This window comes from Notolepis coatsorum (assembly GCF_963971535.1).
Source record: "Notolepis coatsorum genome assembly, chromosome: 5".
NCBI lineage: Eukaryota > Metazoa > Chordata > Actinopteri > Aulopiformes > Paralepididae > Notolepis > Notolepis coatsorum.
Window position 1 is genome coordinate 158,354,063 of NC_140169.1, and position 24,905 is coordinate 158,378,967.

At 41.2% G+C, this 24,905-nt stretch overlaps 1 protein-coding gene across 1 annotated transcript in view; it reads left to right on the forward strand.

The window, feature by feature from the left end:
- Window positions 1-24,905, forward strand: part of ppp1r9ala (protein phosphatase 1 regulatory subunit 9A-like A) — a 278,166-nt gene that overhangs the window by 3,505 nt on the left and 249,756 nt on the right. The gene's annotated exons all lie outside the window — the stretch shown is intronic.

The window sequence follows — 24,905 nt, forward strand, 5'->3', positions numbered from 1 at the left end:
TGTTTAACTCAGTCTTGTGTGTGTGTGTGAATTGAATGATGGCTGTGGGGAGACTTTAGCTGCGCATGGGGTTGTGGAACCTTTGACGGTCCTCTACTGTAAGTAAACACGGGCACTTTACTACTCCCACGATGAATGCTGTGGATCGTGAAACCTTTGATTGTACTCTACTCCGTACTGGAAGTATTATCAAGTCCACTCCCATGAGAGGATTGTGGACCTTTTGACTGCACTCTACTGCTAGTAAACTATACTGGCACTTCCATGATTGCGGATCTTTGGTCCGTTCTCTACTGTAAAAACTACTAGGGGTGTAAATATTTGACTCCACAACGATTCGATTAGATTACGATCCTTCAGGCAACGATTCAATGCATCGTGAGATCTCTTCATTTGACCCACGATTCGATGCGATTCGATACATTTTCGATCAGTTAATTCCCCCCAAATTTTTGAATACACAAATGTGGCTGGGGGAACTGATTCACTCAGCATGAATGCATAGACTTTTAGGTCAATAAAAAACCGACATAAAAAAAATGTGATATATAAAAAATACAAATTATCGATTCTAACATTTTCAAATCGATGCAGTTGAATCGTCACCTTAGGATGGATGCATTGTGATGCGTTGTTACACCCCTAGTAAAAACAAAAATAAACTTGTGGGATTGACACGACGGGAACGTTTCCTGTTAATTGGCCAAGCGTGCACCACGGTTATCGGCTGATGCTGATTAACTCAAAATACCAGATATCGGCCAGACCAATTACCCAGTCTATCACTAATCCTATGAGCGTATCACTTGTGGGATTTATGACCCCTCTCTACTCTGGACCAGTAGAGTATCGTGGTCCTATCGACTGTGACTCACTCTACTGTATGAGCGTGTGTAGACTGTGGAACCTTTCACTCGACTATAGTCTATCGACATTGGTGCTTCCATTATGAGTTGTGGAACTATTCACTGTACTCTACTGTACATCAGGGTACAGGGCTTGGCAATTAAGCGAGTTTCAATTTCTTAAATGTTACTTGTCCTTTCGGACAAGTTGTGTTTTTGTAGGTTTTTATTGATCTTTGCTACCGACCGGGCAGTCCGGTAGAGAGAGAGAGAGGAGGAATGGGAGATTCACTCGAGTTTCAATTTCAATCATGATTTTGAAAACAAGAGAAACACACTGGGAGACCGAGCTTTCGCTGTAGCTGCCCCCCAGACTATGGAACTCCCTCTCCCCCTCCATCCGAGGCTCTGACACCATCAACCTCTTCAAAACCAAGCTAAAAACCCACCTGTTCACACTTGCCTTCACGCAACACGGCCCCGCTCCCAAGTAGCCCCCACCCCTGACTCTTTTCTTTTAAGCCACAGATTCCCTTGTTTTGTTGTTTGTTTGTTTGTTTGTTTGTTTGTTTGTTTGTTTGTTTTGTTTGTTAATTTCAACCACTTCATCCAATTGGACAGCACCTTGCTTCCTTTTTTTTTAATCTCTTTTATCTTATTTGTTTTTTCCCCCTGTTGTTACTATACACATATATATTCATAATTTCTTATTTTTTTTATCTTTTAAAAAAAGAAATTGTTCCACCCTTTCCTTGTACAGTGTCATTGAGTCTGAGAAAGGCGCTTCTCTCTTAACACTTTGTATGCCACGCCGGGTTTTCCTTTTTACCCCCTTGATGCCACCATCCACTCCCAATGTTAACGTTAATATCGCCTAATCTATGTTTTAAATTATGTGTCTAATCTGCCCGTCGCTTATCAAAGACTAATTTTCCAGTCAACATTGGCAAGGCAGATTGTATTTTTATCGCTTCATTTCCGTTTGATAGCATTTTGAAAATCACCCGTTTTCCGGGGGAAAACAACCCATGCCTATGATAATCGCCTTTTACTGGAATATTCCAGAACGTTGTCATTTGTCGGCCTATTTATGAATCGTTTTCAAATAAACGCTAGATGATCGATAGTATGTGTGCGCACGCACGCACGTTCGTAGTATGTGTGCGCACGCACGTTCGTGCCGCGCACTGATAATAGCTGCTCTCATTTCCCGATCGCTTTTACAGTCAAAACAGCTATATAACATATCACATAAACGCTTATATCTCTGTGAAAACGAGTGATTATCCTAACACTGATAACATAGATTCCTTACCTGAGGTCAGATGGTATCCAAATGGTTTATTCCAATTTCCGATCGCCATTCGAAAAAATCGATAAATGTATTGATCCATCGTGTGTACAGTATAACCCATATTCGCCGTGGCTCAGAGGCTCCAGAATGAACTCTGGTAACCCCGGCTGCATCAGTGAGAAGTAAAATGTGGAGTCAGAAATCCGTTCTCCCATTCACTTTCATTGAGTCCATTCCAAAAGGGTGATTTACCATCTGGGAGACGATAGGGGGCGCTTTTTTCACATCTGATCGCCGGCGGTCCCTGGATCTCCAACGGTAGGCTCGCGTGATGCAATATGATTTCAGATCGCTAATAAAAAAATATAAAATAAACACCCGAGAATAGCCGTGACGTGGCATTCAACGGTCGGGTCGTAAACCTGAGAAAAGCCGTGAGTGGCGCTCAAAGTGTTAAAATCCAATTTATTATTATTATTATTATTATTATTATTATTATTATTATTATTATTATTATTATTATTATTATTATTATTATTATTATTAAGATAATCGAGATAAAGAAATAATTATTGTTGCCGCATGCCGCGTTGCTCTCATTTTGTCTTGTGTTGTAAATGCAGCACACCCTTCCTTCACAGCGGTGCACTCTGCCCCCCCCCCCCCCCCCCCCCCTCAAGCCCAAACAGTAGTTTCAGCTCGCCTTGAGAGGGAGGAGGTGTTTTTCTTTTTTTCCCCATAATAATCGAGCAGCCCTACTCTACTGTACATAAACATGGGCTACTCCGTTGAGCGTGTGAGTTGTGGAACTATTCACTGGGGCGGCATTGGCTCAGGAGGTAGAGCGGTATGTACTGTACATAAAACACGGGGTACTCCCATGAGTGACCACAGTAGGGCTGTCCCCGACTAAGGATTTGGATGGTCGACTAGGATTGGCCAAAATTTGCCGTTAGTCGACTATTGGTCGACTTAAAAAAAAGTATAATATTTAAAAAAAATTTATTTAATTTTTTTTTATCATTCCATTTGGGCTGTGGGGGTGCTTAATGTCTGAAGGAGTCGACTGAAGGCTTCTTGTCCTCTGCAAAAGCATGCAATTGGTCCACTGATGGATACATCTTGATAGTCTAGTGTGTTCATTAGATGGGTGAAATCCTCTTTCAGTGCCTCTGTGCCTGTTTTCTTAGGCAGTTAGCCTTGCTGGTATGCGTGCCATTAGCGTTAGCCACGCTTCTAGGCCTCTTTCCTTTTGGAAAGAATGATAAAAAAAAAATGAATATATATATTTTTAATTTTTTATATATATTCGACTAAGAGGTTGGCCAGTCGACTACGGCCCCTTTCGATCGATTAGTTGACTAATCGATAATAGGGGTCAGCCCTGGACCACGTGATTTTGAGGGGGTGTGGTCGTCCTCCTTTAGTGTAGCTGTCCTCCCTTAGTGTGGCTCCTCCTCTTCCCTGTTTCATCGTGAACCAGCCGTGCGTGGCTTCGAGCAGGTGAGGCTCTTTTCACGACGTTTGACTCGACGTGGTCGTCGGGAGTGTAAGTGTTCGTTCACCCGCATGATCTCATTCATGAGGGCACGGCGGCCCGAGTCGTCTCACGTACGTACGTCTGGGGAGTGATTTGTGATTTTATCATCCTCTCTTCTTCTTCACGAGCAGGATGTAAATCTGGCAGACAAACGGCAAAACACATTCCTGGGTTTCGGTCCGAATGCCCCCCCCCCCCAACTTGTGCCGGTAACCGTGAGATGGGTTCACCGGCAGCTTTCTTTGCCTGTGCCTTTTTAGTGTGGGGGGATCATACACGGATGCTGGTATCGGATATATTGAGACTAGGGCTGCAACTAACGATTATTTTGGTAATCGACTAATCTTGTCGATTATTTTTTCGATTAGTCGACTAATCTAGCGATTATTTTTGTCACACCCTCAATCTCTGCTTCCTGTGGGCATGGCTCCTTCTCCAATGCATGTTTTACCTCACATGCTCAAGTCTGCACACCTGTGAATGTCACCCTGTTGTCCAGTCCCTCTGCCTTAAGTAACAGTTAACTTAACATAACATGATGATCCCATAGCAAATTAAAATAATGACTCATGAAACATTTGAATTTGGATCTTAAGCAACTTTCAATCAAAATGTATTTTGAACAATACAACAATCACTCATAACAAGATAAATAAATTAAATAATACAAATTAAAGCGGAAGTGTTTAAATAACAAACAAAAAAATATATTATAGCAGACTTCTTAGCTTAACATCCCAGGGAACTAATGGGATAACTGGGGATGTTGTTTGCTCCTGACAAGAGTCTCAGGGGCCTTTCTCACTCATTATATTCGTCTCCATTTCCCGTTCTAGCCCGTTCCGAGATCTAATGCGAACTTCCCCCCTCCCTCTCCCCCCTCTAGTTTGTGTACACACTGCAGTCTTGGTTTGCTCCGGGTTCTGTTTACGGTTTGCCTTTTGAGCGTTTACGCTTGCCGTAGGCGATGATGTCACGTTCGAAAATGTAAACAGGAAGTGTCTTAACACGGAGACTGGAGACTGGATGCTGATATAAAATGAACAAATAACCAATAAATATGAAGTTATATTTGAACCTCTGTTGTCAAGCCTTGTCAATATAACCCACCCCATTTTATCACGAATGGATGGTGTTGTAGAGTCCGCTTTTGAGCGTTTGAGTGTGAGGCTCCACAATGCTTGTTTTTGGTTGAGGTCTGAACTCTCAAATTGCCCATAAATATAGTTTTTGTGGGTATTGTCCAGTTGTTGCTGTGTGGTTGTATCTGCCCAAAATTCAAGCAAGCATGACAGTAACGACGTTGTGTGTGTCACGCCCCCCGCTCCCACTGGCCCGCAACCGAAACCACCTAATCCAGGTGTCCCAGGTTCAGCGGGGGGTAAAACGAATCAGCGCCGGTTCGATCCCAAAAGGGGTGTGTCCGTCTGAGTGAGAACACTCCCCCCCCGTTCCCGGGAGCAGTGATTCGATCCCAATACGTGAGTGAGAAAGTAGAGTCATATGGAATCCGCGATCACGGAATCGCGGACGGAATCGCGGAATTGAGCAATAAAAATGGAATCAACAAAAAAAAATAGGGGTCAGCCCTGGACCACGTGATTTTGAGGGGGTGTGGTCGTCCTCCTTTAGTGTAGCTGTCCTCCCTTAGTGTGGCTCCTCCTCTTCCCTGTTTCATCGTGAACCAGCCGTGCGTGGCTTCGAGCAGGTGAGGCTCTTTTCACGACGTTTGACTCGACGTGGTCGTCGGGAGTGTAAGTGTTCGTTCACCCGCATGATCTCATTCATGAGGGCACGGCGGCCCGAGTCGTCTCACGTACGTACGTCTGGGGAGTGATTTGTGATTTTATCATCCTCTCTTCTTCTTCACATTTTTTTTTTTTTTTTTTTGGGGGGGCTTGTACAGCACTTTGTTCAACTTTGTCAGTGCTGTAAAGTTTAAACCTTTTAAAATCTTAGACAAACAAAACACTTTCATGAAATATTGTAAGCCGTCATTTGAGGCTTTATAAAAGCAGCACAATGAACACAAATCTGTCAGTGCCGGGTCCGACCTCATCTTAAATAACAAACAGCATTGCTTGTTGTAGTTAACAAAGAGAGGCAGAGTTGATTTTGCAAAAATATATATATATATTTTTTTAATAATCAAATTTTATTTTCATATTCGAATCCCATGCCCATCGAACGAAGCTTCGAAGCTTCGAGGTATTTAAGACAGCCCTATTAAATGGACTGTTATATCTTATTAAATTGTGGACATTTATTCATTCCCACTTATTAGACACTATTTCTGATGGTAAAATGAGCGTACAAAGCAAAATACAGAATTCTGAAATATTAAAACGGAAAAAACGGAATTTGGAAAAAAATAAAATGGAATTTGGAAAAAAATTAAACGGATTTCATATGGCTCTGTGAGAAAGGCCCCTCAGAGTCTGGGGTGATGGTAGACAAAGCAACTCTGAGGTCATGCTCAATGTCCAATCTGTTCCTCTGCTCTGTCTTCAGCTGGACCAGAGCTGAGAAGCCACTTTCACAAAGATAGGTAGTGCAAAAAAAAAAAGTATATATATTTTTTATTTTAATTTAATTTTTTTTAATGACACATTTTTTTTTTATGATCGACGTCGTCGATTATGTCGACTAATCGTTGCAGCCCTAATTGAGACGATACTGGGCTACGCAGTAGAGTATCGGTATCGGGAGAGTTTCCTCGATACGGAAATCTCATTAGCGAGAGAGCCTGTTTAAAATCGGTTTCCAAACCGTACGCAGTGTTTCCCACAGGATTTTGTGAGACTGGTGGGCGAACCTTGAACCCTCATTTTAAAGTTAAATGCGTCAATCTGGTGCACTTTGAGAGCAAAATAAAGAGGCTAGATCTATGATGAACTTTGTGCTCAAAACACAAAATCTACTAGACTAGAGCACATTTGAGCCATCAAATAAATGAAGCAAAGGTGGTTACCTGTGATGAACTGGTTTATTTTTTAGAAAATAAAAAGATATACTGGATTACTATTACGACCACTACCGCTGCTAATACTACTGATACATCCCTATTGGCAAACTTTATATTTATATAAAAAAAAAAAAACGTTTTGGTTCATTATAAAACTGTGGCGGGACAAATTAGATGGTGACGGGCCGCCGCACGGTCTAGGTAATTAATGGGAAACAAACACTGCGTACGAATTTGAGAAGCTTTAGGATATTCCGAGGTGTTGTTGGGTCCGTGAGAAGTTCTGCTCGCGCACCGCGCGTTTGCATTCATGTGCGACTGCTGAAAATGGCAAAGGGGAGGGAACCGACATCCCAGTCTTTAAATGTGACCCAAAAAAACACCTTCCCTTAAATTGGCAGCGTGGGAGCATTTTGGATATATATATATATATATATATTAGTGATGCACTGATGTGAAAATTGTGGCCGATACCGATATTAATATTGCTGTTCTGGCCGATACCGATATTTACCGATGTCGATATCTCTGTATAGAAAACACTTTTTTATGATAATCAAATAAAGAGCTATTTTCCAAAACGCATTTTTTTTTTTTACTTTTGTAACTTATTTTCAGAAATGACTGCTATTTTGAAACTATTTAAGGCCAAAACATGTAAAAAGACAAAAAAAAGACAAAAAATAATAATAATAATAATAATAATATATATTTATTTTTATATCTGCCCATATTGGCCCTATCTTGATATCGGACCGATACCGATGTGTAAAAAAACTGCCATATCGACCGATATTATATCGGCGGCCGATATATCGTGCATCACTAATATATATATATTTTTTTAAATGGCGTTGTGGAAGACTGATATCCACTTGAAAGGCGACTGATCCTATACATCTTTGAGATAACCACCCATCCCTGTATGGCACAAGCTAAGGTAAAAAAAAAACGAAACTAGCTAATGTCCTGAGCCCAGAACGGCTAACCTCAAGCCTCGAGTGATTCACAGCATAGCAGCCCTGTGTGCAAGTTTGCTTTTGTTTTCATTCAAGTTGATTTTATGGGGATAGCATTACTTCCGTCACCACGTGAACGGGACGGGCTGAGAGGGTAGACGCTGCAAAGGCTGACTGTTCTGGGCTCTTCTGGCCCCTGTCTCTCTCTCTCTCTTCCTCTCTGTTTCTCTCTCTCTCTCTTCCTCTCTCTCTCTCTCTCTTCCTCTCTCTGTCTCTCTCTTCTTCTCTCTCTCTTTCTTGCTCTCTCTCCCCTCTCTTTCTCTCCCCTCTCTCTCTCTCTCTCTCTCTCTCCCCTCTCTCTCTTCCCCTCCCCTCTTTCTCTCCCCTCTCTCTCTCGCCCCCCCCCCCCTCTCACTCTTTCTTGCTCTCTCTCTCTCCACTCTCTCAATTCAATTTAAATTCAAATGGGCTTTATTGACATGGGAAACATACGTTTACATTGCCAAAGCCAAACAAAACAAAACAATCAAACAGAGAAATCAGAAGAAATTAGTACATTAGAGAAGGAATTTTCTGTATGATTGACACAGTCTTTATGACAGTCTATCACCGGTCATCTTTCTCATCCAAAGCTCAAGGTGTTGCTTGCTATCCTTATTCGGAAGAATATCCCATATTCTCTCTCATATCTCTCTTTTTCTCTCTCTTATTTTAACACAAAGAAGGATGTTAGTTTAAAGTTTAAGACGGTAATCGGTATCGGCAGTGAAAACGTGGTCTTGATTCATGTCCTGAGCCCAGAACAGCTAACCTCAACTCTTGTGTTGTTAAGTCACAGCATAGCAGCCCTGTGTGCAAGTTTACTTTTGTTTTCATTCAAGTTGATTTTATGGGGATAGTGTTTCTCTCTCTCTCTCTCTTTCTGTATCTATCTACCTCTCTGTACCCCCCTCTATCTCTCTCCTCTCTCTCTCTCTTTCTGTATCTATCTACCTTAGAGATGCCCCGATCACATTTTTTGCCACCGATACCGATCACCGATCGTCGTGAGCCATATCGACCGATACCGATCGTTTTTGATTAAAAAGAAATTAAAAATTATTTTATAATTTTTTTTAATAAAATATATATATTATATAATTAGACTTGTACTTGTATTATCTGCGAGACATCGCCACCACGCAACAAGTCAAAATGCTCGCTATCTGCAAACAGCTCCACTGTCTGTGTGTACTCTATCTAGTACAGTGGTTCTCAACTGGTCTAGCCTCGGGACCCAACATGTTCCTTAGTCATTAAGTCGCGACCCACATTTTTGAACCACTATGATTTATTAAAAAAATATATATATGCAGTAATACACAATCTTTCATGATGATGCACTGTTAAAAACATGAACCAAACACAAAAAAGTGCAACAAAAGTGCAACTAGGGCTAAAAATCCAATAAAATAATAATAAATTATATTATGCTTCTTAGCAGATTTCTTAGCTTATCATAACAGACCTAAGTTTGGGGGAACTAATGGGATAACTGGGGTTGCAACAAAAGTGCAACTAGGGCTAAAAACACAATGAAATAAAAGAATAATAATAAATAATATCCTTCTCAGTAGACTTCTTAGCTTAACATCCCAGGGAACTAATGGGATAACTGGGGATGTTGTTTGCTCCTGACAAGAGTCTCAAAGTCTGGGGTGATGGTAGACAAAGCAACTCTGAGGTCATGCTCAATGTCCAATCTGTTGCTCTGCTTTGTCTTCAGCTGGACCAGAGCTGAGAAGCCACTTTCACAAAGATAGGTAGTGAAAAAAAAAAAGTGAAAAAAAAAATATATATATATATATATTTTTTGTACTTTTTGTATTTTTTTTTTTTTTTTTATACACGCATCCATGACCCACTCAAAATGGCCCTGCGACCCACTTTTGGGTCGCGACCCCCCAGTTGAGAACCACTGCTCTAGTAGCCTCCAGCTCCAAAAAGGATTCTCCTGTGCTGCAGCTGGCCCTATTTTTAACGTTACGGTTATTTTGTCAAATCACATTCAACATGCCCTCAGCTAGAATACGCATTCAATCAATGTTATAAGACATTGATATCAAGAGCTATCTGTAGCTACTGCTAGCCGGCTAGATAACGTTAAGACAATTTAGTTTACTGGGACAGGTCGATCTAACGTGAGCTAGCTAACGCGAGCTAGCTAACGAGGGAACGGAGGTATTATGCAGCTCATGGAGGTCCGATCTAGACTAGAGCAGACTGCTACCATTCTGAGAGCTTAACGTTAGCACTAGAGCTGCGGGCGAGCTGCTACCATTCTGAGAGCTTAACGTTAGCACTAGATGCTGCGGGCGAGCTGCTACCATTCTGAGAGCTTAACGTTAGCAGTGGCACTAGAGCTGCGGGCCGCTCTGTGTTGATACGAGCAGAAGCCAATAGTATCCCGCTGCAGGGCTGGCCCGGCTGCGTGTAACTGTTCCGCAACAGTAAGTGACTTCCGGGGTAGGCCTGATTGGCCCCGACAGGCACGTGACGCGCAACTTTCTCTGCCGCGCGGCACGCTCCGCGGAGCCGAGCGGCAGAGCTTACGGAATTACGTAACCGTCCAAATACGCCATGACTCTCATTCGGCGCTATAGCTCACCTGGCAGAGCAGCGGTCCTGCGATCCTGCGGTCCGTTGTTGGTGAGTTCGAATCCCATCAAATCTTTTTTTTTTTACGTGATTTTTTTTTTAACGTGTATTCTTTCGCCGGTTAAGGTTAGGCATGGTTAAGGTTAAGGTTAAGGTTAGGCATTGTTTCGGAGTTGGTTAAGGTTAGAACGGTTACGTTTAGGCGCTGTTAAGGAGCTGGTTAAGGTTAGAGTTTGTGTTAGAGAATGGCAATAGACAGCCTATTTCCGCGCGACAGCTCTCAGCAGCCTCGTTGCGCGTCCTGAGTTTGCCGCGTCACGTGCCTGTCGGGGCCAATCAGGCCTACCCCGGAAGTCACTTACTGTTGCGGAACAGGTACACGCGGCCCGGCTGGGCGGATATGACTCGTTGCCACGTTTTTTTTCAAAATAAGAATATCATACGAACCGAATGCTGCTAACTGCCGGAGCCATCGATATTATGACTCTAGCTGCGCTTGGGCCGGAAATGAGACCGCACAGATTTTCAAAATAAGAGTATCGTTATGAACTACACGTCCACACGCCACGCGGCGGGCAGGGCTCTCAGTGGCAAGCGCCAAAGGTAAAAACTGAGCGCCCCTGGCGGGCGGCGGGCTTTAATTTCGCCCCCTGGATATTTATCGGCTACTGCCATCGGCACATTCGAGCTTATCGGCCGATAGGCCGATTGCAGTCAACAAGGCACTTATCGGCCGATACCGATACCCGACCGATACATCGGTGCACCCCTAATTCAAAATGCTATCCACATTAGCTACATAGCTAACCAACTAAATACAATGGTATCTTGAGGTAAGGTTAAATACAACGTTTGCTAGTCGAAATGACTGGACACACACAGGGACAAGTTAAACATCAATCAATTAATTTATTCCAACATGTAGTTTGAGCTGCATGTGAGCCGAGGTCTTTCTCTCCTCTCCATTGGAAACGAATGACGTTACTAGCTCGAAAAGCACAGAAACGGGCGACAGAAGTTAAGCTGCTAGCAACAGACACTATAACACTTCCGGTCGGGGGACTTCAAAATAAAAGAGCGACGTCTAAAAGCACCGGAAATACGCGATTTTGTACATTATCTAACGTTAACACGAACCTAAACTAACTTTAGTTAAGGGGAGACACTGCAGGTGAATAGGGTAAAAAAATTAACTAATAGATATCACAATGAAACTTCCCCAGTTGATTACTTATATTAAGACAAGACTTTTTTGTATTACAAGTTTTCTGAAATTGTATGTTTAAATATGCAAATGAGGCATGATCTACTTAAATATGCACTAATTTGCATATAATTCCAGGACAGAAATCTGAACATTGGATAAAGCCATTTTCAAAATTATAGTTTCATTTTGTTGACATATTAGAGCCAAAGGTTATTACAGAGGGGATTTTGGATATCTCTTTTTTATCACTCCATAAATCAGAAAATACTCCATTCAGTCCATTTTTATGGTAAAATTCCATATTTCGCCATGTTTTTAGGAATAAAATGTGATATAAATCAGGGTATGAATGCGATATCAACAAACCCTTCTGTAAATACCTTCAGAACATAGATATGAATAGAACTGGAAGGTTTGGTGTATGTGAGTGCTACTGAAGTGGAGATTTCTGGCTCAGAGTATGAGGAAAAACTCTTAACTCATTTTTGGGAAAACGCCTTCAAAGTTCTGTATTGTAAAATGCCATACTTTTTTTTTTTTAAACAGATATTTACAAACACAATACCTAATCAAACCATTAGTAATAGACAACCTAAACTCATGCCTGATAACTGAATAATAATAATAATAATAATAATAATAATAATGATGTTATTGAACTGAACAGAACTACACACAGGCTACAAACAGTGTAGTACAGTGTAGTACCCCCTAATAGGCAAAAAATATTTGAATAGATATCACTATGAAACTTTCCCAATTTGTTATGTACATATAAACTAAGAAAAAATATATTGCAAGTTTTCTGAAATGTATGTTTATATATGCAAATGAGGCACTTCCCCATTAAATATGTGCACATTTATGGATGCAATAAGGCAAAATGATGTAAAATAAACAACTAAATGTGTGTTATTGACGTTTTATTGTCACTAGTTTCATAGAAGACATGTTTAGGAAGCAAAATATAACAAAATCTCAAAATCAACAAAAAAAGTATATTTGACTATTCACCTGCAGTGTCTCGCCTTAAACTAACTTTGCGCGTCGATGTTGCAGAAGCATAAAGGCAGAGTGTCTACAACACCGTTGCTTTGTCGATGTTGTGTTGCAGTTGCTTTGAAGTTTCTGTAGCATGCAGAGGCCTTAAAGGATAACTCCAACATTTTGGGAAATTAGCTTATTTAACATCTTCCCTGGAGTTAGACAAGAAGATACATACCTTTTTTGTCTCTTTGCGTGCATTTAGCTTAGGGAACAGACGCTCCGTTAGCATAGCTTAGCTTCATCACTGGAAGTGAGGCGGGACAGTACCCTGGCGTTCCCTACAGGTAGGCCTGCCACGATAACACATTTTGCTGGGCGATTAATTGCCCCCGAAAATATCGCGATAAGCGATATTATTGCGACCGGTTAGAGAATTTTTTTTGAGAAATTTATTTCCCAAAACTTTTATTTTGAAGCCTACCGCTCCGTCTTTTCCGGTGTTTGACTTTTATTTTGAAGCCCACCGACCGGACCGGAAGTATTGTTGTATCCTAAGCAGAAACTATGAGCCGACAACATGTATCGTCCGGTTCTGTTTTTGAGCTAATGATAAAACAAATTGTTGGTGAACAACTAACTTTCGGTTAGTTTTAACGTTAGCTACTAACGTTAGATGCAGCTACTACAGGCAATCAACGATGAGGAGGAAGCGTCAAAGCAGTAATAGAATAGCTGTGGTGCGTAAGCACTGCAGCACGACTCGAAACTACCGGAGTGTTATAATAAATTAATTCATGTTTAACTTGTCCCCGTGTCCAGTCCTTTGACTAGCCCCACCCGTTCATTGTAAACAATGATGCATGTAATTGTATTAACGTTATTCTGTGTTGTACTTGTAGCTATGCTATACGTTGTATTTCGTTTGTTAGATATTTAGCTAATGTTGTTAGCATGGAATGAGAATCAAAGCTCTATCTTTCATCTTTATTTAGCAGCCCAGTTTCTCCGGGCAGTAGCGAGTAACTACTTGGGTCTAAAAATAGCTAACGTTACACTACAAATAATGCTACTTGGTTAAAAGGAGCAACACTATTGAGAAATGTCTATGTGGCGTTGCCCCACGGAGCTCCCGTGCTGTACTCTAGTAACGTCAGCGGCCCGCCTCCCAACACGGACAGTGACTGAAGGGGCACTGGTTCCGCCTCATTAAAACAAACGCGCAAATAGCAATTAATCGCGCCCGTCAAAATCATTGCATTCATTTTAATTATCGCAGCAATTAATCGATTTATTGCTTATCGCGGCAGGCCTACCTACAGGTTTGTTGATATTCTCATTCCTTCAAAGGATCTGAACCGATTGAAGTTTATGGATACCATGACTTAAAATCCTCTTACCTTGACGATTAAAAGCCTCCCCAATTTAGAAAACAGTAATCCAATGGCTGGTATTGATATACTGCACGCTAACGGAGCTAACCAGCAACCGGACACTCAAGCAGATAACGAGAGCAATGACTTCCTTTCTGGGGGGTTTCAAAATAAAAGAGCGACGTCTATAGCAGTGGAAAACGTTTATTTTGTACATTATCTAACATTAACACAAACCTAAACTAACGTTACAACTAACCTAAAGTTAGTTTAGGTTCGTGTTAACGTTAGATAATGTACAAAATAAACGTTTTCCGCTGCTATAAACGTCGCACTTTTATTTTGAAAACCCCAGAAAGGAAGTCATTATATTTGCTTTACACATCCTGTTCTGCGTTAGCTCCGGTTAGCTCCGAGCGTCCACTAGTTAGTAGTATATTATCAATACCAGCCAGGGTTAGAAATTAACATTTTTTTTTCAAGGGCTTTTTTTGCCCCCCTTAATTGATTTTCGGGGGCTTTTTTTTGTATTTCGGGGGCACAATATTTTTATAATGAAAATTAACATAAAGATTATAAAACATTGTTGACTTTTTTTTTCAGTCTTCGTCCCTATGTTTGATAACGTAATGTTAATGTCTCCATATATAGGGCTCTACGCTAACCTTTTTCCCAAGGAGCACATGTGCTCCTAAATAAAATGTTAATAAATAAAATCTAAATACAAATTTAGGAGCACACAGAAATTTAGGAGCAGAGTGACAATTGTTCAAGTAACACACACACACACACACACACACACACACACGATGTGTGACATCATATGGCTTGGTTTCATGTTTTGAGGTACCTTCAATTATCTGTAAATAATACATACATACTCTATCTAAATAGATTAAATATGATTGTCCCTGAGGGCAAGTTGTGTTGTTGTCAGATCGATCAATGAAATACATTGCGCACTCAGCGCTGTGGAATGAAGGAAATGCGCATCAGGATCATTTGGATGTTATTCTTTGGAGTTGTGTTACAAATGGAACGGTCTTTCCCCGCCGAACACAAGTTACTTAACGTTACACGGGTCGCGCTATGCAGATGCTTAGCTTGCTAACGTTAAGATAGCAGTGTAACTTAATGTTACACAGCACTATGCATGCTTGCTGAAAAGCAGAGCTCTCTGTCTGTCTGTGTTCGCACCTCTCAAGCACCCTGTAACACGCAGCGGGCCCCGCCTCCCTCCCTCCTTGCATTCCACCCAAAAACTGAATTTCAGTCCAGTTTCTTAACTATTAACAGCGGAGCTGTTTTGTAATCTTCACTCTGCAAGTAAATGATTTTTCCGGTTTGCACACACACATATTATTAGGGGCAAATACGGGGGAAATGCTCGCACTGTAGAGCATATATATAATTAGTAAACTGTCGGGGGCTTTTATTGCCCCCCTTAACTGATTTTCGAGGGCATTTGGTCAATTTTCGAGGGCATTTTGCCCCAAGCCCCCGTTAATTTCTAACCCTGAATTACCAGCCATTGGATTACTGTTTTCTAAATTGGGGAGGCTTTTAATCGTCAAGGTAAAAGGATTTTAAGTCATGGTATCCATAAACTTCAATCGGTTCAGATCCTTTGAAGGAATGAGAATATCAACAAAGGGAACGCCAGGGTACTGTCCCGCCTCACTTCCAGTGATGAAGCTAAGCTATGCTAATGGAGCGTCTGTTCCCTAAGCTAAATGCACGCACAGAGACAAAAAAGGTATGTATCTCAGCGTTTCCGTTAGCCGGTAATTACCGGTATTTGACCGGCAAAATATGTTGAAGTCCGAATATTTAAATATCTCCGGTCTTAATGTCCGGTGAAAATAATTCCTCTAAGCACAATTTTATTATTTGAATTGTATTAAAATCGGCTAAAATTAAATAGCCTATGCGATGAACGAAACAATAATTCCATTTTCAGTTTCATTGTTGCTTCACTCCGATAGGATGGCGCCGCTCAGATGTGAAACTTAATTTATTTATTTTTTTGAGCCTGCACGCTCTGGCCACCATAACGACAAACAGGTATACGAGGAAGAGAGAGAGATGGCGAAACAAGCTAAGCTTAGTAAATATTTCACGAAACCAAGCACAAGCAGGTCTAATAATGACAACGAAGATGAATCTTCTGAACTTGAAGTCACAGAGACCGCTGACGCTGATGCCGTGGTGGCTCCTCGCTGTTCCCCCCCCGCTGTTCTCGCATGCAGGTACAAAACGGATAGGCACAAGTCAACGAGAGACGGGGTGAGTGAGTGTTGACATTTTTTAATCATAATATGCAACTGTTGGTTGACTGCCGTGTCACATAGTAATGCATATTATTGATTATAACTAAATGTAGGCTATAACCTATAATGAAATTAACAAATGCGTTACGTGGCTCGTCCTCTCCATGTGGCGACGAGCTAGCAAACGAGGCAATGTGATGATCAACTACAGTTTGCTGTGTGTGAAGTTGAACATTATGATATGTGTGACGTGTCTGATACAACGAGGTGAAGCGATGTCGACTCGAGATTAATTTGGGGGTGCGTGTGACAGAGCTGCTGCAGTGCAAGCCTGCGGGGCGGGAGCTTGATGCTGGTAGCGTATCGCACTAACTTGAGAGGCGAGAGATAGTAATTTGATTCTGCAAATCAATTTCTCATTCTTCGCTTGATGTAATTAATACACATGTCCAATTATAACGGAATTCGTTAGCTCATAAAAATGTGATTATAATAGACTGCTGTTTAAAACTCTGACCGGAATTTCTTGAATATGTCCGGTGATAGAAATATTGCAGGACACCCAGACCGGCACGAATATGTTCTAACGGAAACGCTATCTTCTTGTCTAACTCCAGGGAAGATGTTAAATAAGCTAATTTCCCAAAATGTTGGAGTTATCCTTTAACACAAAGACAGATGTTAAATATCTAATAGTGGAAAATGAATTATTATTGCTCATAGTTTCTGACCCCATATCAGTCCATATTTAAAGTTTCAGACTGGAATCTGTATAAACACAGTGAAAAGGTTGTACGGGTTCATCCCTAATTTGGTGCTTCTCCCCTTTTTAACAGCATGCAGCATCATGGCACGCTAAACACCAACACGGATTGTTTGGGTGAGGGCTGGGAGTGGGGTGACGGGACGGGCGAGGGTGGTGGGGGTGAAGGGTTGATGGTGGGTGATGATATCCTCCCCCGCCATTATCATATCACTACATCCAACTGAACTGGGAAAAACAAATTACTTTACTAACATTCCACTCACAGCTTGGGCTCTGTGTTTATGCAGGCCCCTAGTATGTGTTGTTATGTCAGGGTGTGTAACCCCCCCCCCCCCCTCTCCCAGTCAGCCCAGCAAGGGGTCCCGGGGGGTAGAAGTTGACCTGGAGGAGGACACACACACACACCACACACACACACACACACACACACACGCACACACCAGTATGCCACTGTCTGTCTCAAGCGTCGGTTACACCTTTCGTATCATTTTCGTATCGTCGTCATATGCGTATCGCCGCGACGTCGTGCGCCTTGAGTCACACTTTCGTTTTTTTTTCGTTTTTGTCACCCGAGCACACTGATGTAGTACACTGCCAAAGCAGTAGGTGGTAGTAGGTGGCAAACATGAAGGCTATTTCAACCAATCAGAACTTGAATGTGCCTGCAAAGCAAATGTCAACAAGGCGGCCACCATCTTTTGCCTAGTTACCCAATGCAGCAATTCTTTTTCAGCAAAGCCTAATAAAAGTGCAATAAACAAAACGGATACATTCACTGTGTGTTCTGCCTGTCATTTGTTGATGAAACAAAACTAACATCAACACAAGTGACCATCAAGAGCGGATAGTTTAGTCTAAAAAAAGATCGGTAGCATTGTTAGCTGCATGCTAACGTCAATGGAGTATGCCATTATAACAATATAGCATTGTGGCTAGAAGCTAACGTTAGCTCACGCTACTTAGCCAGCACCAAAACTGATGATATCGCGAGCTATCAGTAGTTAGATAACATTAGAGACAACGCTGTGTGTATTAAACAAAGGTGAATAGATGACTGGGCCATTTTGTTTAATGCTTGTTAAGTTGAAAGAGGAGCTCTGAGCTAACAGGGTCTGAATCCTGATAGCTCACGTTAGCCAGCTGCTCATGCAATCGGTAATGCTAGCAGAATGAATGGATGTAAACTTTATTTAACATATTGCATATGGGTACAATACAATACGGCTCAATACAAACAATTGTTAAGGGAATGCAGACTGTTGTAGCTTGGACTGGGGTCCTTATAACAATAACTTGACAACACATGGTAGCTGAAGCTATTTGGGACACGGAGCTATGTCCCAAACACACACACTGTTGTCACCGGAAGGGCACGCAGATGGTATCTACTGCGCATGGGCGTTTTCGCAACAACGGCTCCGTGCTGACTACACGCTGTTGTCGATGCGTTTTTTTTGCGTATCTCCAAACGCAAACACAATTTTGCGTTTCAGCCGTATCCACAAAAAAACGCCAAAAAACGCATTTCTGTGTAATAGGGACATCAAACGTCGTCAAAAACGTATAAAAAAACGCCAGGAATACACTAGTCTAACCATGGCCTCAGACTAGGGCTGGGCGATATGACCAAAAACTTTATCGCGATAAAATTATAAAATTATTTTCATATAATTCGATATCGATAATTATCGTCGATATAATGTCCGTCAAGTTTAATTAACTTATGCTGCTGCGAATGTCTCAAGTCGAGTTGATGTCGTCATCAGTCTGCGCACGTTAGCCGACAAGCGGAGTATCTCATGACAATAAATATGACACTAAAATACTCTCTTCCGCCACAATATATTGAAACGACGTCCACTGTATATCCCACACTACCATAAACGTGGCCTCAGAATTCAAAACACACACATACTCGGCATGTAAATATATAAAACAACGGCGTGCAAGCTAATTAGCCTAGCAAGCCTTGTTGTTACGCGAGTCGCGTCCTACCTCCTTCCGGGTCTCGGCCATCTCCTTCACTGATTGGTTGTTAGCTGTTGTGCGTAAGCACGTCATCACGTAACGCTGGTTGTTGTGAGTGAGTGTGCTGAGCCGAGGCTGAACGGAGCCAAGCTTGGAAAATCGATATATCGAAACTTTGCGACCACGTTTCATGTTTATTTCGAGGAAATAATTTATCGCGATAGTTATCGTTATCGTTTTATCGCCCAGCCCTACCTCAGACCCCTGACCGAGTGGCTGCAGTGATAAGCCTAGATTCACAGTTCATGGCAGTGTGGTGGGGCAGGGGGGGGGGGCTGGAGTGAGGCTGAGATTTAGGCTGCGGTTACACTAATGGCCAGTTTTCGTTTCGTTGTCGGGGTCAGTTTCGCTTTTCAGAACGCAACGTAATGGCAGGCAAGTTAGACATTGTTTTTGCCTCCTGAGCACAGTGATGTATACTATATACAGGGCTCTACGCTAACCTTTTTCCCAAGGAGCACATGTGCTCCTAAATGAAAAAATTTAGGAGCACACAAAGAAATTTAGGAGCACCCAAAAATATTTAGGAGCACAGTGAATATATTTCAAGTAACAAGAGTTTATTCTTTTTTTCAAAAATAAATTTATATTTGTACTGTGCGTGCATGTGTGTAAATTAGCTCTTGCTACAACCCTGCATGTTTACATTTTGTATTTTGTACTTGATGTTCATTAACATGTGCTGTCCCTATCAAATAAACTATCAAATCAAACTACTGCTACAAAAGGTTCAGTCACTTAACTTTAGCTTTTGCCCCTTTTATGCATACAATGCTTATGTTTTGGCTGTGTTGCTCTTCTAGAAAAATAATCCTTTCAGGGTTGCCTATTGAAATACTGTACACTTCCAGTACAGAAACATTGTTTATGAGTTTGCGTGTCAGGTAGACCATTGATTGACAGTCGAGTCTGCCAATTACATCACACCGCTTGCACTCCGGCCGTCCGGCGCTGTTGATAACGCTAGCCAAGTTATTATACACACAGATACACAGTGGGCCAGTGACTTTGGTGTAGGGGTGTAACAATGCATCGATCCTAAGGGGGAAATTCAACTGCATCGATTTGAAAATGTTAGAATAGATTATCGCAATTTTAATTTGTACACGTTATGTTATTGTCATGTCCGTTACAGCCAACACACCGACATACGCTACTGCATCAACATTATGATTAACAAAGCAAGGCATTCGTTTTGTTGCATTAACGTTATATTACTATTGCTATCGATAAATCTAGGTGTTCTAAAATCTATTGCTATTGGTAAGAGAGAGACTATACAGGGTGTCCGCGGATCCTTAAAAAGTCTTAAAAGGTCTTAAATTTGTTTATCAATTATTAAGGCCTTAGTTTGTCTTAAAATGTCTTAAATCCATTTTCAGAGGTCTTAAAAATGCCATAGAAAGGAAAGATAAAATCCCATGTCATCTTATGTTTTATTATGAAATCTGGGGGAAAACTATAACGGGAGATAAAGTTTGACTTTTCATTGTAGAATCACGCAGACCGGAATGGGGCGGAACCAACACAACTCCTTGTGTAATGTGTTGGCCGGGGAACCATTTCAGCAACGGAGTCTAGCTAACGTTAGCAAGGGGAAGCGATAACGCTAACGTTACGTTTAGTTTAGTTTAGCATTTGCACTCGTTAATATGGGAAACTAAGTGCCAATTTAACGAGAACTGGCTCGACAATCCACTGTTTGCGCGATGGTTGGTCCCAGTCAAAGACCATTACAAGCCCCGCTGCAAAAAAAAAAAAGAGCAGTCGCGTCGCACATGCTGAGCGTTCTGCAAAAACCGCCTGCAAACTACTATTTCACATTTATTTTCGGCCCCTGCCTCCACACCAGCTGCGCCATCTCAGGTAGGACTATAACATCTGCACCAACAGAAGTCCGGATAACATTCGGCTCCACGCCAAAGCTTGAAGCTGAGGTCTTAACTTGAAAATAATCTATTCACGGATGTAAACAAGGACACGTTTGTGTTTATGTTTGATGAGATCTTCACCCACTATGTATTTTTTCCTCCCACCCACCCCCTCCTAATGACGTACAGTATCCTCCCATGTATGTTAGGATCTATGGGTAACAGTACTGTATATTTGCATATCGTATATGTCACAAATGTAACGGTACAGTACTATATACCTGTATGTCCCTATGCCATAAATGTCATGTATGTTGAGTATGTCATAAATGTCACTATGAATTGAAAATGGGGGACCCTGATGTAAACAAGACAAACGTCTTTCTCTGGTCTGCATCCCCTTAACAATTGTGTGTATTGAGCCGTACTGTATTGTACCCATTCTGCAATCTGTTAAACAAAGTATTCATTCAACCAAAACCACAAAAACAAAACAACTGGATGAATGAATGAAAACTTTATTTAACAGATTGCAGAATGGGTACAATACAGTACGGCTCAATACACACAATTGTTAAGGGGATGCAGACCAGAGAAAGACGTGTGTCTTGTTTACATCAGGGTCCCCCATTTTCAATTATAGTGACATGACATTTATGACATACTCAACATACATGACATCATGACATTTATGGCATAGGGACATACATGACATACAGGTATACTATATAGTACTGTAGTGTTACAATTGTGACATATACGATATGCAAATATACAGTACTGTTACCCAGAGATCCTAACAGAAAATATATACATATGATGGGGAGGAGACTGTACATTAGGAGGGGGGGTGGGGGGGGGGTTGGACATTTACGGTGCCCAGTTTCTAATTGCAGCCTCCCGTAGGTGCTCTTTAAGAGCGGTTTTGAATGTGGGCAGGGGTAAAGTGGGTTTTAGGAGTGAGGTTAAGCAGTAGTCTGACCAGTTTGTTTTGTGATGTTTGTAATCTTGTTTTTAGGGCCTTTGAGGTGCTTTGGTACCATGAGGTGCAAGCATAGTCGTAGTACCCTTGAATGAGTGCTCCTGTTAGATTCTTCAGGGTATTACTATTCTTGTTTACCAGAGAGGAGATCCGGCACAAGAATCTTGTTTGTTGGTTGACTTTTTTGATACCCTGGGGAGGGTGGTAATAGTTATGTGTTCTGACAGTGGCTGTTGCACTTGCTGCTTGGCCCCTGGTATATTTTGTTATATTTGCTATTTATGTTTGGTCACCCCTTTGTTGAAATTCATCCAATCCAGTTACTCCTTTAAGTTCAAGATTTTTAAGTTTCCAAGTTATGTTTTAATAAACATCTTTGGACCAATGTGTCCCTAAACTTAAACTAATTGGTGTCATTGCATGATTTTTGTCATTTTGTTATTGTGAAATTGGTATTAAATTTAATTCTGAGTGGCATTAAAAAGTCTTAAAAAGCATTAAATATGACTGGGCTAAACCTGCAGATACCCTGCTATAATAAGTTAGTGTCTCGGAAAACGAGAGCCCTGATCGCAATGGCGGAGTTTCAGGAAGTAAACAAGCAAAATGAGAGCTTCCGATTGGTCATTTGCTTTATTTCCTCAGTCACTTCACTCTACTGTGATTGGACCGTTGGCTTGAGTGCAATGTGGGACTTGTAGTTTTTTAACGATTCTCAGCGGAGAAATAAAAGCACGACTTAGGCTGTCATCAGCAGTTCGCACACCGTGCGCGTAATTTATTTTTGAGGTTCGCACACACATATTTTTAGGGGCATATGCGAGCAATATGGTCGCACTGTAGAGCCCTGATATACATGTAGTGCAATGCCAACGCAGTAGGTGGCAGTAGGTGGCGATGTAGTTCAAACATGAAGGCAATTTTCAACCAATCAGAAAAGTTGAATGTGCCAATACACTTCCTGCTAAAAATCAACAATCCACCATCTTTAAATGCCTCGCGTGAGCCATTTAGCCAACGTAGCATTTATTTTTCAGCAAAGAAAGTGCAATAAAAGTGCAATAAACAAAATGGATACATTCACTGTGTGTTCTGCCTAGGCAGGGCTGTACACTGCCCCCTAATCTGGCCGGTGCGAGTGGAAAATATCATCTGGGGGCAAGCTTGCGAGTAGTGATTGCAACCCTTCATTCGCATTTCACTCCTAAATTAATCCATACAAATTGGATAAAACATTAGCCTACAACCAGGGCATAATGTTGCGGTTGTAATTTCATTAGACAGACCAGCGCGGACCTTTAATACCATGCAATTTGATTGACACGAGCAATGGGCTAACGTTAGCTGCTATCCACGGTACCCATTAGGATTATGCTAAGCTAACTAGCGTTAGCTGCTGCTAACCCTGGACACCAGTCAAAGCGGACTCCACAACACTAGTTCCATTCGGGAGGAAAGGGGGTGAGTTATATTGACAACGCTTGACAACAGAAGTTTAAACATAACTTAATATTTATTGGTTATTCGTTTCTGTTACTGTATATCATCCACTTTCCATCTCCGTCTGTTAAACGCTTCCTGTTTACATTCGAGTGTGACGTCATCACCTACGGCAGCTTAGACGATCAAAACGCGAAACTAGAACAAAACCCGGGGGGGGGGGGGGGGGGCTGCCTCTCTCATTCGTTCTCGCCCCCTCTCTCTCTCTCTCTCTCTCTCGCTCTGATTGATTGAAAACTTTATTAACAGATTGCAGAATGGGTACAATACAGTACAGCTCTCTCTACATTCAATGATTTAAAGTAGCCAAACGTTACAGACAGTATAAATACTAACTGGATAGTTGATGATATAAACATTTAATTTCATTATCTGAAATATTCTAAAATCATTAAGTCTGCTATAAGCCATTATCCCTTTGTGTGTGTGATTATTATTTTCTCACAGTAGTGTGTGTGTGTATATATATATATATATATATATATATATATATATATATATATATATATATATATATATGTGTGTGTTTGGCTAAAGTGGATAGAAAACACAGTACTGTGCAAAAAAAAGGCACCCAAAAGTTTTTATATAAATGGTCTTAGATGTAAATACATTTTTATTAGTGTGTCAGTAGACTACTCTTAGTACATTCATTAAATTATTTTTTAAAGCATCTTCATGGTTTAATAATGCAAACATATGTTGCAGGGACTTATTATAATCATCATATTGGCGTGACTGTATGCATCAAAGGGTTAAATCAAGCATTTTTAAGTGCTTTAGAGGAAATGTCAAAATATTGCGATATATATCGTGTATCGTGATATGGCCAAAAAATATCGCGATATCATTTAGAGGCCATATCGCCCAGCCCTACTATAATGGTAAAATAGTTATTTAAAAATGTGCCCCTAAAAAATATTCTTTGCCCCTAAATTTCTCATTTAGGGGCAAGTGTGCCCCTAGTGAAAAAGCTTAGCGTACAGCCCTGCTAGGCCTGCCACGATAACACATTTTGCTGGGCGATTAATTTCCCCCGAAAATATCGCAATAAGCGATATTATTGCGACCGGTTAGAGAATTTCTTTTGAGAAATTTATTTCTCAAAACTTTTATTTTGAAGCCCACCGCTCCGTCTTTTCCGGTGTTTTAGACTTTTATTTTGAAGCCCACCGACCGGACCGGAAGTATTGTTGTGATTATCCTAAGCAGAACCTATGAGCCGACAACTTGTCTCGTCCGGTTCTGTTTTTGAGCTAATGATAAAACAAATTGTTGGTGAACAACTAACTTTAGATTAGTTTTAACGTTAGCTACTAACGTTAGATGCAGCTACTACAGGCAATCAACGATGAGGAGGAAGCGTCAAAACAGTATATAATAGAATAGCTGTGGTGCGTAAGCACTGCAGCACGACTCGAAACTACCGGAGTGTTATAATAAATTAATTCATGTTTAACTTGTCCCTGTGTCCAGTCCTTTGACTAGCCCCACCCGTTCATTGTAAACAATGATGCATGTAATTGTATTAACGTTATTCTGTGTTGTACTTGTAGCTATGCTATACGTTGTATTTCGTTTGTTAGCTATTTAGCTAATGTTGTTAGCATGGAATGAGAATCAAAGCTCTATCTTTCATCTTTATTTAGCAGTCCAGTTTCTCCGGGCAGTAGCGAGTAACTAC